The sequence below is a fragment of the Pelodiscus sinensis genome, chromosome 25, assembly GCF_049634645.1.
Source record: "Pelodiscus sinensis isolate JC-2024 chromosome 25, ASM4963464v1, whole genome shotgun sequence".
NCBI classification, from domain to species: Eukaryota; Metazoa; Chordata; order Testudines; family Trionychidae; genus Pelodiscus; species Pelodiscus sinensis.
The window spans coordinates 13577814-13593790 of NC_134735.1; the positions used below are offsets into that span (position 1 = coordinate 13577814).

Below are 15977 nucleotides of genomic sequence, written 5' to 3' on the forward strand. Positions count from 1 at the left end.
ATTTACTGGTGACGGGGTGAGGGGGAGGGAAATGCGTGTAGTCTATAGCATTAACCAATAAGCTTTTGCTTATCAGTTAATCGGTTACACTCAGGAGCAGTTTGAGGCCGGCTGCGGCAGCTGGCACCCTAGGCGGAAGGCGCGATCGGCGCCCCCGCCTGCTCGGCAGTCAATGGCCATGACGTAATCACGGGGCGCCCGGGCCGGCGGTGCCCTAGGCAACTGCCTAGTCTGCCTAGGCTCACAGGCCGCCCCTGGTTACACTGTTACATCTCTAGTCCGGAACCAGCCAACCTTGCATGGAGAGTCAAATCCCCAAAGACCAGGCAAGGGGAGGGGTAAGGACAGGAGGAGAAGGCCCCCTTTTCTCACACACTCTCCCCGGCCCAGGAACACTCCACAGAGGCCTGGAGAACTAATAGGATTGTCTAGACTGGGCCAAATTTTGGGAAAAAAAGCCCTCTTTCGAAAGCCCCCTTCTTCCTTGTGGAACAAGGAATACAGGGCTTGCTCTTCCGCAAAAAAAATCGGAAGAGCAAATGTGTTGCTTCGATGGGGCGGAAGTTTTTTGGTATCTCCAAAAAAACCCACAGTCTAGCCCAGTGTTTCTTAAACTGTGTTCCGTGGCACACCAGTATGCCGCAAGGCAGTCGGAGGTGTGCTGCGGCGAACAACAGAATTAAAAATGGCTGCCCTTAAAGGGGCAGGTGACTTTTTTTTCTTCTCAATAACTTCCCCCCGGACCCTTTTGGGTTTTTTTGGGGGTTTTTTGCTCAACAAAAAATCCTTATATACCTTCCCTTTTAGCTCAAGCCAGAATTCCTCTAGGGGGCAGTAAAGGAGAGCGTAAAGCCGCCTAAAGACACTGCAGATGGTTTTTGTCTTGTGTCATAGACCAAACGCACCATGTCCAACACCAAGTCAGCTGCTCTGAGGTAAGAAAATTGGCTTCATTCAATGCACACACTGATTTTTGCATTTGAATCTTGGTCTGGAAAGGAATCACATTTACGCCAGCACCCATAACAGGGCTTTAGGGATCAGGGTCCAGGACGCGTTTTCTTTGCACGGAGAAAGGCCATCAATGTTCTTTGGTGCTGGGGTCATTTCTCCTTGAATCTTGGCCAACCAGGAATTGCCTACTGGATGCAGAGAGACTGGAGCATGGCTCGGGAAAATAGTGACAAAGTTCTTTCCTTGCCTGATTGCTGAGTCAGCTCCAACCCAGGGAAAGATTTTGCTCTTTGATGGGGACTAATTTAGCTATAACCACTTAAGAGAGAGATCTTGGAGTCATTGTGGATAGTTCTCTGAAAACATCTACTCAGTGTGCAGCAGCAGTCAAAAAAGCAAACAGAACGTTAGGAATCATTAAAAAAGGGATAGATATTAAGACAGAGAATATTTTATTGCTTCTATATAAAACCATAGTACGCCCACATCTTGAATACTGCACACGGATGTGGTTGCATCATCTCAAAAAGATATATTGGCATTGGAAAAGGATCCAAAAAGGGCAGCAAAAATGATGAGGGGTTTGGAATGGGTCCCATATGAAGAGAGATTAAAAGACTGGGACTTTTCATCTTAGAAAAGAATAGATTAAGGCTATGTCTACACTACAGAGTTTTTTTGGAAAAATGGCCATTTTTTAAAAAAAACATCACTTACGTCCACACTGCAATTGCATTCTTTTGAAAAAAAAATTCTAAAGAAAAGAGGGTTTTTTCCGACATTGGTAAAACTTTTTCTACAAGGAAGAAACCTTTTTCCAAAAGAGCTCTTTCGGAAGAAGGTGTGTGTGGACGGGGAAGAGGAAGTTCTTTCAAAAGAAGAGGAAAGAGGAAAAAGCACAGGTGCCCTGGTGGCCACTCCATCCATAGTAATCACAGCTTAAATGCGAGATAGCGTCCATTCAGCGTGGACACTCTCTTTCAAAAAAGCAGATGGCTTTTTCGATGCACTTTGGCAGTGTGGACGCTCTCTTTCGGAAGAAGTTTTTTCAGAAGATCTCTTCCGAAAAAGCTTCTTCCGAAAGAAGCCTGCAGTCGAGACGGAGATTAAGTGGGAATATGATAGAGGTCTATAAAATCATGACAGGTATGGAGAAAGTGAATAAAGAACAGTTATTTACTTGTTACCATAACATAAGAACTAGGGGTCACCAACAGTGTTCCCTGTAAGCTGAGTGCTTGTGCGGATACCCAAGAGAGATTCAAATGACGCCCAGCTCATTAGCAGAGTGCCCTAAGTCCCCAGAGCCAGAAGCATGTGATTCTTCTGGTGGTGCACGTGACAAAATTTATTTGGATAGAAAAGTTTAGGGGGCATTGGTATAGATAGCAGGTTTATGCACAGTTAACCTCTGGAACTCCATGCCAGAGGATGTTGTGAAGACCAGGACTTTAACAGGGTTCAAAAAGAACTGGATAGATTCACGGAGATTAGGTCCATCAATGACTAGTATGGATGGTGTCCCTGGCCTCTGTTTGTCAGAGGCTGGAAATGGATGACAAGAGAGGGATCGCTTGATTCCCTGTTCTGTTCACTTCCTCCAGGGCATCTGGCACTGGCCATTGTCACAAGACAGGATACTGGGCGAGAGGAACCTTCCTGTGTGAAATGGTGGAATTCAGGCAGGATCAGAGCAGGCGAGATAGCTGCATGGGTGGCAGTCCCAGCAGATGGTCTGAAAGGGTCTTGAGAGCAAACTCCGTTCTCCAGGGGGCTAGAAAATGTAGGTGTCAGGCTATGTCTACAGTTTTCCGGGATACAGGTATCCTGGAAAACTCCGCCGCATCCAGGGAACACGTGTGCGCTTCCGCTTTTTTGTGTGGAAGAGCAGATGCACTCTTTTGGAAGCCCTGTCTTCCTCCTCCCACGAGGAAGAAGGGCTCTTCCAAAAGAGGAGGCTTTTCTGACATTTGGCCCAGTGTAGACGGACCAAATTTCGGAAAAGCCTCTTCCGAAAAAATCTATCGGGAAAAGGTACGTGAATTGCGAAGCGCCATTTGCATACCTTTTTCTGATAGGTCAGTATAGTGTAGACGTAGCCCCAGAGAGCCACGGAACCAAACCGTAACCCCGTGAGCGACACAAACCATTTCATTCCCGGAATAGATGAACTGTCATTCATGTTAAAATTCGACACTTTCCAACAAGGACTTAACAAACATTTGAACTATCTCACCCATTACCAAGATAGTTTCCCCAATTATCACCTCTAACACCATTAACTCACAAACATCCCACTCTCCCTACCTCTAATATCATCAATTCACAGACACTTACCTTCCTTCCTCTCCCCCCCGCCCTGCATCCCCCTCCTGTTCTGCAATGTGATTTGTCCTTTTCATATTTGTTCATTTTTTTAATTGTATCCTTTGGTATATATGGTTGTGACTATTTTCTTCCACTATTTGATCTGAGGAAGTGGGTCTGGCCCACGAAAGCTCATCATCTAATAAACCATCTTGTTAGTCTTTAAAGTGCTACATTGTCCTGCATTTTGCTTCAACTACCCCAGACTAACACAGCTACATCTCTATCACTATTCCCGGAATAGGCAGCCTTCCCAGTCCCCGCACCTATGCCTTTTCTCTCCACTAGAGGGCAGGGCTGAGTCACACTGGCTCTGTGGGAAACTAGCATTGCTCTGAGTCCTGGAATCACAAAGGCCCCATGTTTTCAAGCCAGCTCCTATTACCTGCCTTAAAGCTACTCAAGGGAGCCCCCCCCCCCCCCCCCCACACACACACAAACCCCTCTAGTCCTGACTCATCCTTATGGACCTGGTTCAAGGTCCTTGGAGGTCAACGGGATGCTGCCAAGTGCTTTGGCTCCAGCTCTGGCAGACTTCAGCTTTGCCACACCTCGCCAGGAAGGACTCCAATGTTCTTGCCACTCCCTGCTACGCCCCTCTCCCCAGACCGGTTTATGCCTCCCCCAGGAAGCTGATCTCCCCACTGAGCCACACTTCCCCAGCTTCAGCCCAGGCCAAAGATGTTTCATGACAAGCTGGGAAATGCCCACAGACCGCTGGCTCCCACAGTGCTCCCTCTCCTCCCCCCTGCACTGCAGCTGGGACACCACCCAGGCATATAATTATATCTAATTCCTCCCCTGCCGGGGCTACGTTAACAAGACCCGCAGCTGCATATTGAAGGGGCAATTAATTGTCTTGCCCACGTAACCGTGGTTACAAGATTGATACAGGTGGCGAATATCGACGGCAGCTGAGCCACGGCAGCCAGAGAAGGACGGCACAGGGGGCAGTTTCTGGCGGGGCTGGAACGTTGCATCCGGGAACTAGGGTTTTAATAAAGAGCAAATATGGAGAGTTTCGGGAAAAACATCTGATGAGCTGACAACACTGCGAGATCAGGGCCCATGGTGCTGGGGAGTACTTTGGGCCTGCCACCTTTGGCTCTCACAGTATTTTATGCACAGTAAAGAGCTGAGCCTGGCAGCCCCCATGGAATGCAGGGAAGTACCATCATTCCTGCTCGAGACAGGGAAACTGAGGCACGTGGCAGGGCAGGACGGGGGGCGTACCCAAGGCTGTACATAGCAATGTAGTGACAGCTTGTAAGTAAATCTGTATGGAAGGGTGCAGGACTGCCGGGGTTTGGTTCTTACGTGACAAGGTCGGAGAGGTTTTGCAATAGGGCAGCGCAGATGGGTCCAGGAGACTTGGGGGAAGCAGATGGGGTGGAGGGTGAAGTCAAGGGCAGGAGTCAATGAGGCACAGAGCGGGGTGTCCTCAGAGCAGAGCCACTAGCTGGGATCAGTCCATGTGGGCAGAACCAAGCTCTCCCCAGTTTTGCTCACTCCCCACTAGGTATGTAACAGGGTAGTCAATTGACCGATTAGACTACACGCATCCCCCACAAACACACCTTACCAGTACATTTTTTAGCAGGCTGGCCAGCAGCCTGGCTCATATCTCGCTTGTGCCGGGTCCAAGACCTACCCCTGCTAAAGCTCTACATTTAAAGTGTATTAGGAGCCAGGCAGCCTGGCTCAGGTCCGACTCCGCCGAACATGTGCTGCTGCATCTGATACAGAGGTAGCAGCATGGAGTGGCAGGGGGCTCCCCAGGAGTGAGGCCAGGGTGCACTGGCTGCCGGCCCCACTGCTGGGGACTACAGAATAGTCAGTAACTGATAAGAATTCCTCGACTATTCAATTAACTGATATTTAACATCCCTACTCCCCACTGGCAGGTCTTGCTGCAGGGCCCTCCCCAGGGGGTGAATGTTGAGCCCTGCTGAGAAGTCTAGAGAGAGGCTGCCGCTGCCACAGGAGAGCTGGCTCTGTAGGAGCAGGACTCCGTGCCTGGCCCACGGCTATGGGGAGCAGGAAGAAACAAGAGGTTGGCATGAGCTGCTCTGAGCTTTTGCCCCTGGCACCACCCCACTCTGCCCCTTGGAGCTGGCAGAGACAGCTCGAGGGAGCCAAGAGCAGGCAAACGAATAGCTGGGCTGGCGATGCTGCCAGTGAGCGGCAGGTGGGTGTGTGTTCTGGCCAAAGTGACAGCCTAGGGGACCGGAGAGGAGCGTGGGGACTGGGAGCTGGAACTCCTCTGCTCCATCCACTCCTCTGTCACTGACCTCTTGGGTGCGACCCTGGGCAAGGTACATCACCTTGCTGGGCCTCGGTTTCCCCATTCTCACCACCCTTGCAGGGAGCTAACATGGAGGGCTGCCCTGATTTTCAGAGATGCTGAGTCCCCACAACGCCAGCCACGGCTCAAGGGAGCAGTGGGCACCTTGCAATGAAGCCCAAGGTGCCTGCGGGGTGCATGGAGATTTCCTGGTGGAAGGTGCTGGTACAAGGCTTAGTAACCCTACAGAATGACTAAACGGAGGGGTGGGGGGAGCTGCTTTGGCTGTCGTATAGGATGTCAGTGCCCAGTGGATGGAAACCGCCCCCCTTCGCCACCCGCAGTCAGAGCCGGAGGACGGAGCCCACAATGGGGAAGCCCTGTTGTTGGCCATCTCCCGGGATCCACTCAAGGCTCTCAGGACCGGCTCACTCACCCGCAACCCCAGGCAGAGCGAGGATGCTCCCAGCCACCGGGAATAATTCATGAGGGGCTCAGATTCGCTGTCTGCTAGAGTTACAGGGGAAACATCCAGGAGGCCTGTGACTGCGCATTGTCATCAGCTCCGGCCCGGCCGCACACGGATCATAAGCCGCACCCGACAGAACAGCACTACAGGGAGGCCAGGACCAGAGCAACACACTGCCACGCCCCATGCAGCTGGTGAGTCAGGAATGTGTCTCATGAAGGTGGAGGCTAGCAACTGCAGGGGGAGGCCAGGGCCAGAGGAGGGTTACACAGAGGCTCTGTCTAGACTGCAGGCTTCTTTCAGAAGAAGCTTTTCCAGAAGAGATCTTCCAAAAAAACTTCTGAAAGAGAGCGTCCACACTGCAAAAGCGCCTCGAAAAAGCCATCTGATTTTTTGAAAGAGAGCATCCAGACTGAATGCTGGGATTGCTATGGATGGAATGGCCACCAATTTGTGCTTTTTCCTCTTCTTCTGAAAGAACTCCCTCTTCCCCATCCCCACACGCCTTTTTCCAAAAGAGCTCTTTCGCCAAAAGGCTTCTTCCTCATAGAATGAGGATTACCAATGCCGGAAAAAACCCTCTGTTCTTTTGATTTTCTTGCGGAAGAATGCAATTGCAGTGTGGACATTCCTCAAGTTGTCAGAAAAACAGCTGTTTTTCCGACAAAACTCTGTAGTGTAGACATACCCTCACTGACAAAGGGGCCAGAGAAAAGACTGCCCTTTTCCTCCATACCTGGCCATGCTTGAAAGGCAGCGTGGTCTAGTGGGTGTGGCACAGGCCGGCAGGCTAGGAGACCTGTGTTCCATCCCCATCTTGGCCAAATACCATGTGCTTGAGGCAGGTAGGGGGGAGCAACTATTTCCCCATTTTCCCCATCTGCAAAAATGGGAATACTGGGATAAGTGCAAATTGCTTTGAGCAAGGTGGCTGATCGGAGGTAGTTACTACCTCTCAGCCCCTGTGCCCGTTCTGCTCAGAATGCAGGAAAGCGAAAGCTGTGAGATGACAAAAATATCTTTCCAGGCCTTAAAATACCAAAGGTTTGGATCAAATACCAATAAGGAAAAAAGGAGCAGGCAAGTGCAATACACACCTGCCAACACTAGAGGGCCCTCTACAGCTGGAAGGGAAGAACAAGCCAAGATGGCAGTGTTTGAGTTTACTTGACTAAAGAATCCAGTTTAATTAGCCTGAGCAGCACATCAGCTGAGTTGCAACCTTTGAGCCCAGGCCAGGCCTAGGGAGGGGCATCAGTGTAGAATGGCACATGCACAGCATGGCATCTGTACAGTAACTAGAAAGACTCAAGAGGCCAAAAGTCCTACCTAACGAAGGGCACGAGCATGTTACATTGTAACCTCTTTGGGGCAGAGACTCTGGGTGCGATTTCTACGTGGCTGCACAGCCCAGTGGAGACCAGATTGTGCGTGTCCCTTTTGGGCAGCCGATTACACGCGTGTCCAGTAGTGCCACAGCCTTCTTGGCAGATTGCCCAGTGTTTGAACTGAAACCAACGGGGACCTGTCTCCCGTAGCAGCCCAACCACTTTGACCCCCTAGGCAAAGGGGCTACGTCTAGACTGGCATGATTTTCCGGAAATGCTTTTAACGGAAAAGTTTTCCATTAAAAGCATTTTCGGAACAGAGCGTCTAGATTGGCAGGACGCTTTTCCGTAAAAGCACTTTTTGCAGCAAAGCGTCTGTAGCCAATCTAGACGCGTTTTTGCGCAAAAAAGCCCCGATCGCCATTTTTGCAATCGGGGCTTTTTTGCGGAAAACAAATCCCAGCTGTCTACACTGGTTCTTTTGCGCAAAAGGGACTTTTGCCCGAACGGGAGCAGCATAATATTTCCGCAAAAAGCACTGATTTCTTACAGTAGGAAGTCAGTGCTTTTGCGGAAATTCAAGCGGCCAGTGTAGACAGCTGGCAAGTTTTTCCGGAAAAGCGGCTGATTTTCTGGAAAAACTGGCCAGTCTAGACACAGCCAGGGTGTGTGCTGACCACCACTCATCAGTGGCTCATTCCTCCAGCTTGTGCAAAATCCAGCCTGAATAGGTGTTGCTAGGCATGCCACTTCCGTGCCTCAGTTTCCCCATCTATTAAATAGGGACAACATCACCTCTCTCGGTTGTGATGCTCCGTAGCACTAGAAAAGTGCTTGGAGAGTCCCCATATCAGGCATGAAAGGAGCCCTAATTATTACTGAGCTTGGAAATCCTATTGCCAGTGAACTGCTAGGAACTCAGGAGAGCCACGTCACCTTGGGCCCAGGTGTTGAATCAGGAGGGTTGCGCTGAGATAACAGCCCTAGACACTCCCAGTGCATGACCTGTGGGGGCGGGAGATGCTGTGGGTGACAATTCCCTTTTATGACAGTTATTGCCTCCTGGACTGGTTCCGCCCCCAGCTGTGATCTCATCTAATCTCACCAGCTTCAGTAACATTGGGGGGCTGAGTGATGCTCCGTGCTGCCACGAAAGCCAGCTGAGCAGCAGACCATGGCTGAGGTTACTTTCCCCTCTGAAAAACAGCTGGCGCAAGGGCCTCAGCGTGGTCCCAGGGGATACAGTGAAACAAGGGCCTGACCGCAGAGGGTCATTCCAAAACCACACGGCTCCTTTTGCAAGAGCTGTGGCCATATCCCTAGAATGGGGCCAAATTCCCACTTGGTTAATCACAACGTTCTCTCCCACTGAAAAGCTGGATACAGCAAACCTGTTCACTTCCTGCCCTGAACCGCCGTGCTGGGCTGTTCACACATCCCCCATGCTCCACTCCAGAGCTGGCTGCATTGCAGCGGTGGGCCAAACAGCCTCTCCGCCATATCTCAAGAGGTCCCCTCTAGCGGAGCGCAAAGGTCTTCGGGTGATGAAGGGAGACGACGCTGCAAACGCGCCGGTTCCCCATCCAGCAGCCACCCCCCTGGCACGCAGGCTGAACGCCAATGCAGCAGGGACGTAATCCCTTTCTGGCTCCCAGCCAGAGGTGCTGGCTCCCGAGGGCGCCGCAATTCAGAAGAGCAAACCTTTGGAACGGCGCCTGCTGCATCCTGCGCAAAGCACTTCAGTGTCCCAGGGCAGGGCTCCATTTTGCTCCTTCCCCCGAGGGCTCCGCAACGTTTCCCGGAACGAACGGAAACGCTTTCCAGCCATGCGCCGCGGCCACTGGTTTCGGCCGCCTCCTCCTCGGAGGGGGGAGGGGGGACAAGCCACTCGGTCTCCCCCCCCGACAGCTCCTCGCTGTCCCCCGGGCACCTCGGGAGAAGGCTTAGCACAGGCCAGGGCTAAGTACCAGCCGGGACCCTGCCAGACCCGCTAGGCCTGGATTCTGGGCTCCCTCCCTCTGGGCCTGACTTGACAGCAAGAGAGCCACAGAAGCAGGCCTTTGTCTAGCCTCCCCTTTCCATTGTCCCGGGCCAGGCAAAGCCTCCCCACGCCAATGGGGGCTGCTTTGACTCCCAAGCCAGGCTTGGCAGCCATAGGGCTACTCTAGTCGCCCCCACCTGCTTTTAAGCCCCCGCCCCCTTTATGCTGCAGCGGGGAACTCATGCAAAGTTGCTTTAAATAAGCAAGCGCCTGACACCGCGAGTAACCCCGGCCAGTTCCTGCCGCCGCTGGGGGGGTCTTGGCAGGGCCTGGAAACTGATGCAATCAGCTGTGATTAACCGAGGGGAGCGGCTGGGGATGACAGCGCTCCCCCACCTGTGTTTGCCATTGTGTTCCTGTGAGCTCTTTGCAGGTGTTTGCTGGCGCCAGGCTGTCTGAGCTCCCGGCCCGGCTCCTTCCCCCGCCCCGCCTCCCCCGGAGCTCTGGCTTTCCAATTCCAAGTCCACTTAGCGCCTCCCTCTCCCATTCACACGTCTGCAAACAAGCCCAGGGCCCAGAGCCGGTAACACTTTCCAGCCCTGCGCCAAGCCCCATCCATTACGCTTGAAATGCAATCCCGGGCAAATTCCTGCCGTGGGGGGGGGGGGGTGGATGCGGGGGGTCTCGCTGTGTTGCTCTGTTCCAAAGAACTTTCAAACATTAAATAGCTGGAGAATTCGCTTTGAGCCTTATATGCAAATCAGGCCAACCCCCCCCCCCCAACAAGTATGGGGGTCAGCCCCATTTCCATGCCTAAGCCGTCTTCCTGGGGTCTGGCGTTTTCCCACTGGGGGGGTCAGAAGCCGGTGTGTGCGGAAAGTTTGCCTGGTCTTCAGCAGAACGTGTGATTGCTCCGGGAGCGACTTAACCCACCGCCCAGCTCCCCCACATATTTGAACTCTGGATTCTGATCTGATGGCGTGGACCCCGAAGTGTCGGGCAGGGTGTCTTTCTCAATCCAAATGGGATCTTTCAAAAATCCCGTGTTCCCTCTTCTCCCAGTTTTCCTTGCCATGTGAGTCCCAGCCGCCTGGCGTAATTCCAGGTTGGTTGATAACATCCCACACAGTTGAATATCCTGTTGGATTTACCAGCAAGTGAACGTCCCTCCTTGCTTTCCTGTCCTGAAGTGTGTAGCACTGTTAAATAGCTGCCATGTGCTACCCCAGAAGTGACTGCACTTCATCCATGCAGTTTGCTCTGGGGGAGTGGGGGAACACATTAAGGAGTCCTTAGGCATGGGGAAACTGAGGCACTGACAAGGCAGGGAGAGGGCAATGACTTGCCTAACAGTCACACAGTGAGCCAGGAGGAGCCTATACTTCAACTAGCTGGAGGTAGCTACATCACTGGGGGTGTGACAAACCACCTATTCCTGAGCAATGCAGCTACACTGACTTAACCCCTTGTTTATGCACCACTTTTGTCACCCCTGGAGACTGTCACTCAGGGAAATGGTGTTCCTCCACTCATGGAAAACTGAGGTCAACAGAACCTACAAGGGCGCCAGAGGGGGTGGCAGATGATAAATGCTTTTTGTGTTCAGTCTATCTAGTGTCTAGAGCCTTGGTGTCCAACACGCTAGCAGCCACTAGCCACAGGTGGCTATTTGTCTGGTTGAGTGTGGCTAGTTCGCACTGTAGTGACTACTGCTTCAGAGCCAGTTGGATCACACACACACACACACACACCCACCCACACACACACCACTGTCACTACACCAGACACACACACACACACAGCAGTCACTACGCCAGACACACACCCACCCCCAGCACTGTAGCTACACCAGACACACACACCGCACTGTCGCTACGCCACACACACACACACACAGCACTGTTGCTATGCCAGACACACACACACATATACAGCACTGTCACTATGCCAGACACACACACAAAGCAGTCACTACGCCAGACACACACACGCACACCGCACTGTCACTATGCCACACACACACACACACACACACACCACTGTCGCTACGCCAGACACACACATGCACACACACACCCAGCACTGTCACTATGCCAGACACGCACACCCAGCATTGTAGCTACTCCAGCTTCACCCCCAGCAGAGACAGGTCTTCGTCCGTGGGAGAATCTTTCCACTGACTGAGCGCGCTCACCACTCAGACGGGTGGATGAGCCTCTCGCCGGAGAAGCCCCTTCCGTTGCTGCAGGAAGCGTCTCTCCTGTGGCATGACGACCGCCCCTGCATCGACCAGCACGCGCGCCTCATCCTGCTCCAAATGGCCAACCTGGTCCACCCCGAGCCAGCAGCACGTCACTGGCGGATGAACCGATTCCTTTGCAGGCCTCAGCAACGCTCTTCCAATGTGGGGGCCCAAGGAGAGGGGGTGAAATCCACATTGGGGCAGCCTAAGGTTCCGCCTGATCTTCAGAGGCATTGAGCACCAAGTGCCAGCAAAGTCGCTCGGGAGCAGTGCCCTTTGGCGGTCCTCGGGCAGGCACCTCTACTAGACAGCAACCTTCCTCGCTAGCAAAGTGCTTTGGGGGTCAGCTGGGGCAAACCCCGCCCTCCGGGGCGCCATGGAACCATCGCAAATGCCCCTTTCCCAAACAGCCTGGTGCAGACAGCTCCGGGGCACTCCCAGCCTGGGAGGACAGGAGACGTGTCCCGTGGGGGGGGGCAGCGATGGACCCTCTCCGTGCTCGCTCCAGACTGGACCGTCCGGCACTTCCTGGAGCCCCGTGGCCGAGCTCCCACTGGCCCTGCACCACATGATCTGTGGGAGGCCATGGCGGATCCACACACCCGTGAAGCTGCGTCCCATGGAGCACAGAGGGAGCTGACACCAGTGTCTGCTACTCAGCGTCTGCTACCTGCGTCCAAGGCCGGCTGCCGCCTGTGCCCCTCAGTGCCCAGCACAGCCCCGGGTGCCAGCCCTGCAGTGTCTCATGCTCTAGCGCAGTGTTTCTCAATCAGTGGTATGTGGGTACACGAGGGAAGTCTGGGGATACCTCAACACAAGTGACATTTGGCAAAAAATGTCGGGGATTTTGTCCAGGAAAGGGGATCAGGAAGGGGGCGGTGGCTTGTGTCTGTCAACTGGAACGTTCAGAGCCACGTGCCCAGACGCTAACAGCTGCTCTGCGCACGCGCCCCAGTACCTAGCGGGAAAAGCGCGTGGCGGCGGCACCGGTGAGACCCAGGGCAGTTCCAAGTCGGGGGGGGCAGGCTTGGGCGGGGTGAAAAAAAATCACTTCCACGGCCGCCCCTTGTTCGTTTCCTTTCCGGCAGCCTCCCCGGGTGCTCCAGTGGGGAGTGCGGCTGAACCCGGAGACACGCGTTACTCCCCCCCGCCCCCACCAGCAGCTCAGTACAACACGTCCCCATCACCCCTTCCCCGTGGCGCTGCGGGGAGGAGCTAAAAGATGGTGCAGTGGCACAATAAGCTTTGCTTGAAAGGACACCCCCCCCCCCCCCGCATCGGTGGTGTAGTGAAGAGGGTGGGGGAGGCAGTTGCCCCAGGGTGCCACACTAGCAGAGTGCCAGGCTGGGGTGGGAGTGCACAGCCCCATGCAGTGAACCCGGCGCTGGGGGACCACTTGTTCCCTGCAGACAAGCCGCCGAGGGTCACTTCAAAGGTAGGGTTATAATACATACAGCGCCTGGCTCTGGGGGAGGGGTGGGTGCATTGGGTTAGAGTGGGCGTCTGGGGGTGCCTGGCTCTAGGGGAGGGGTGGGTGCATTGGGTTAGAGTGGGGGTCTGGGGGTGCCTGGCTCTGGGGGAGGGGTGGGTGCATTAGGTTAGAGTGAGGGTCTGGGGGTGCCTGGCTCTAGGGGAGGGGTTAGAGTGGGGGTCTGGGGATGCCTGGATGTGGGGGAAGGGTGAGTGCATTGGGTTAGAGTGAGGGTCTGGGGGTGCCTGGCTCTAGGGGAGGGGTGGGTGCATTGGGTTAGAGTGAGGGTCTGGGGGTGCCTGGCTCTGGAGGAGGGGTGGGTGCATTGGGTTGGAGCGGGGGTCTGGGGGTGCCTGGCTCTGGGGGAGGGGTGGGTGCATTGGGTTAGAGTGGGGATCTGGGGGTGCCTGGCTCTGGGGGAGGGGTGGGTGCATTGGGTTAGAGCGGGGGTCTGGGGGTGCCTGGCTCTGGAGGAGGGGTGGGTGCATTGGGTTAGAGTGGGGGTCTGGGGGTGCCTGGCTCTGGGGGAGGGGTGGGTGGATTGGGTTAGAGTGAGGGTCTGGGGGTGCCTGGCTCTGGAGAAGGGGTGGGTGCATTGGGTTAGAGTGGGGGTCTGGGGGTGCCTGGCTCTGGGGGAGGGGTGGGTGCATTGGGTTAGAGCGGGGGTCTGGGGGTGCCTGGCTCTGGGGGAGGGGTGGGTGCATTGGGTTAGAGTGGGGGTCTGGGGGTGCCTGGCTCTAGGGGAGGGGTTAGAGTGGGGGTCTGGGGATGCCTGGCTCTGGGAGGGGGTGCATTGGGTTAGAGTGAGGGTCTGGGGATGCCTGGCTCTGGGAGGGGTGGGTGCATTGGGTTAGAGCGGAGGTCTGGGGGTGCCTGGCTCTGGGAGGGGGTGCATTGGGTTAGAGCGGGGTTCTGGGGATGCCTGGCTCTGGGGGAGGGGTGGGTGCATTGGGTTAGAGCGGAGGTCTAGGGGTGCCTGGCTCTGGGAGGGGGTGCATTGGGTTAGAGCGGGGTTCTGGGGATGCCTGGCTCTGGGGGAGGGGTGGGTGCATTGGGTTAGAGCGGAGGTCTAGGGGTGCCTGGCTCTGGGAGGGGGTGCATTGGGTTAGAGTGAGGGTGATGGCCGTGCTGCGGGGACGGCTCAAGAGCGGGGCTCCCAACAACGGGGCTCCGAACAAGGGGAAGGGTGGGTGCATTGGGTTAGAGTGAGGGTCTGGGGATGCCTGGCTCTGGGAGGGGTGGGTGCATTGGGTTAGAGCGGAGGTCTGGGGGTGCCTGGCTCTGGGAGGGGGTGCATTGGGTTAGAGTGGGGGTCTGGGGATGCCTGGCTCTGGGAGGGGTGGGTGCATTGGGTTAGAGCGGAGGTCTAGGGGTGCCTGGCTCTGGGAGGGGGTGCATTGGGTTAGAGCGGGGTTCTGGGGATGCCTGGCTCTGGGGGAGGGGTGGGTGCATTGGGTTAGAGCGGAGGTCTAGGGGTGCCTGGCTCTGGGAGGGGGTGCATTGGGTTAGAGTGAGGGTGATGGCCGTGCTGCGGGGACGGCTCAAGAGCGGGGCTCCCAACAACGGGGCTCCGAACAAGGGGAAGGGTGGGTGCATTGGGTTAGAGTGGGGGTCTGGAGGTGCCTGGCTCTGGGGGAAGGGTTAGAGTGGGGGGCTGGGATTGCCTGGCTCTGGGAGGGGGTGCATTGGGTTAGAGCAGGGGTCTGGGGGAGCCTGGCTCTAGGGGAGGGGTGTGTGCATTGGGTTAGAGCAGCGGTATGGGGGTGCCTGGCTCTGGGGGAGGGGTTAGAGTGGGGGGGCTGGATTGCCTTGCTTTGGGGGTACTTATAATTTCTTTAAAGGGTACGGCATTAAAAAAAGGTTGCGAAGCACTGCTCTAGTGCCACCGGGGGAGAGCACAGTGCAGTCCTACCTGATGGTTCTCTGCCTGCCCTCCCTCAATCATTTCCAGCTGTAACCCCCCTACCCTGCCACTAGCCCTACAATCGTCCACCTCTCCTCCCTTCTCCCCCCCCCCCCCCCAGCTCCCTCCCTTGGGTACATTTCTGCCAGCCTGATTCACACCACAGGCATTCAGCAGCTCTCCCTGCTGGTGCCCAGGGACAGCAGGCGGCTGTGGGGAAGCCGTGGCAGCCCCATGGTTCGGCCCCAGGGCCAGGGGGTGAATATGTGGCGCAGTGGGAGGGGAGGAAACGCAGGGATAAAGGGTGGAAGTTTTGCTGCCTTTGTTCATTGTGCTCCTGTCTTTGGGATCTGCTTCTTCTCAGCTGCTCTGCCTGGCTGGAATCTCCTCTCTGCTGTTTGGGAGGCAGCTGGGTCTTAGCTGCCTCGCCCCTCCTGAGATCATGGGCTGGCCTGGGGCTGCAGGCCAGCGGGGAACATGCTGCAGGCCAGCTTGTTGCAGATCCATTCTGGGGTCACGCTGGCTCTCGAACGGTGCTGGGAGGCAGGGTAACCTGGGGGCTGCCTCCCTCTGGGGGGGTCAGCATGGCGGAGAAGCAGCTTGTTTAGCCACACCTGGGGCTGAGCCCTGGAGATACGGGGGCACGGTGAGGAATGGGCCCAGGGGGATCCCACACAAGATGGGAGACTCAGGAGACCTAGGGTCAGTTGCTGGCTCTGCCTAAGATATCAAGCAAGATACTTAATCCACCCTGTGCCTCAGGTCCCCAGGCTGGGGGAGCAGCAGACGAGGGCCTCCGAGGGGCGCAGCAAGGATGCAACCTGGAGAGCACCGAGACAGCATCTGCTGTCGCCCCAGGGATGTCAAGGCAGTGACACCAGGGAAAGGAACAGCAAACTGGACAATAGCACCATGAGGTCATTCTTGCCACCTTCCCTTCCCCTCCCCTCCTCACCAGGGCTACGTCTAGACTGGCAT

At 55.4% G+C, this 15977-nt stretch overlaps 1 protein-coding gene across 1 annotated transcript in view; it reads right to left on the minus strand.

The window, feature by feature from the left end:
- CATSPER4 (cation channel sperm associated 4) overlaps nucleotides 1–9209 on the minus strand; it is a 39077-nt gene extending 29868 nt beyond the window's left edge. The window contains exon 1 of the mRNA XM_025187644.2: nucleotides 9104–9209. The gene's annotated coding sequence lies outside the window, so the exon portion shown is untranslated. The remainder of the gene's footprint in view (nucleotides 1–9103) is intronic.
- Nucleotides 9210–15977: the final 6768 nt, after the last annotated feature.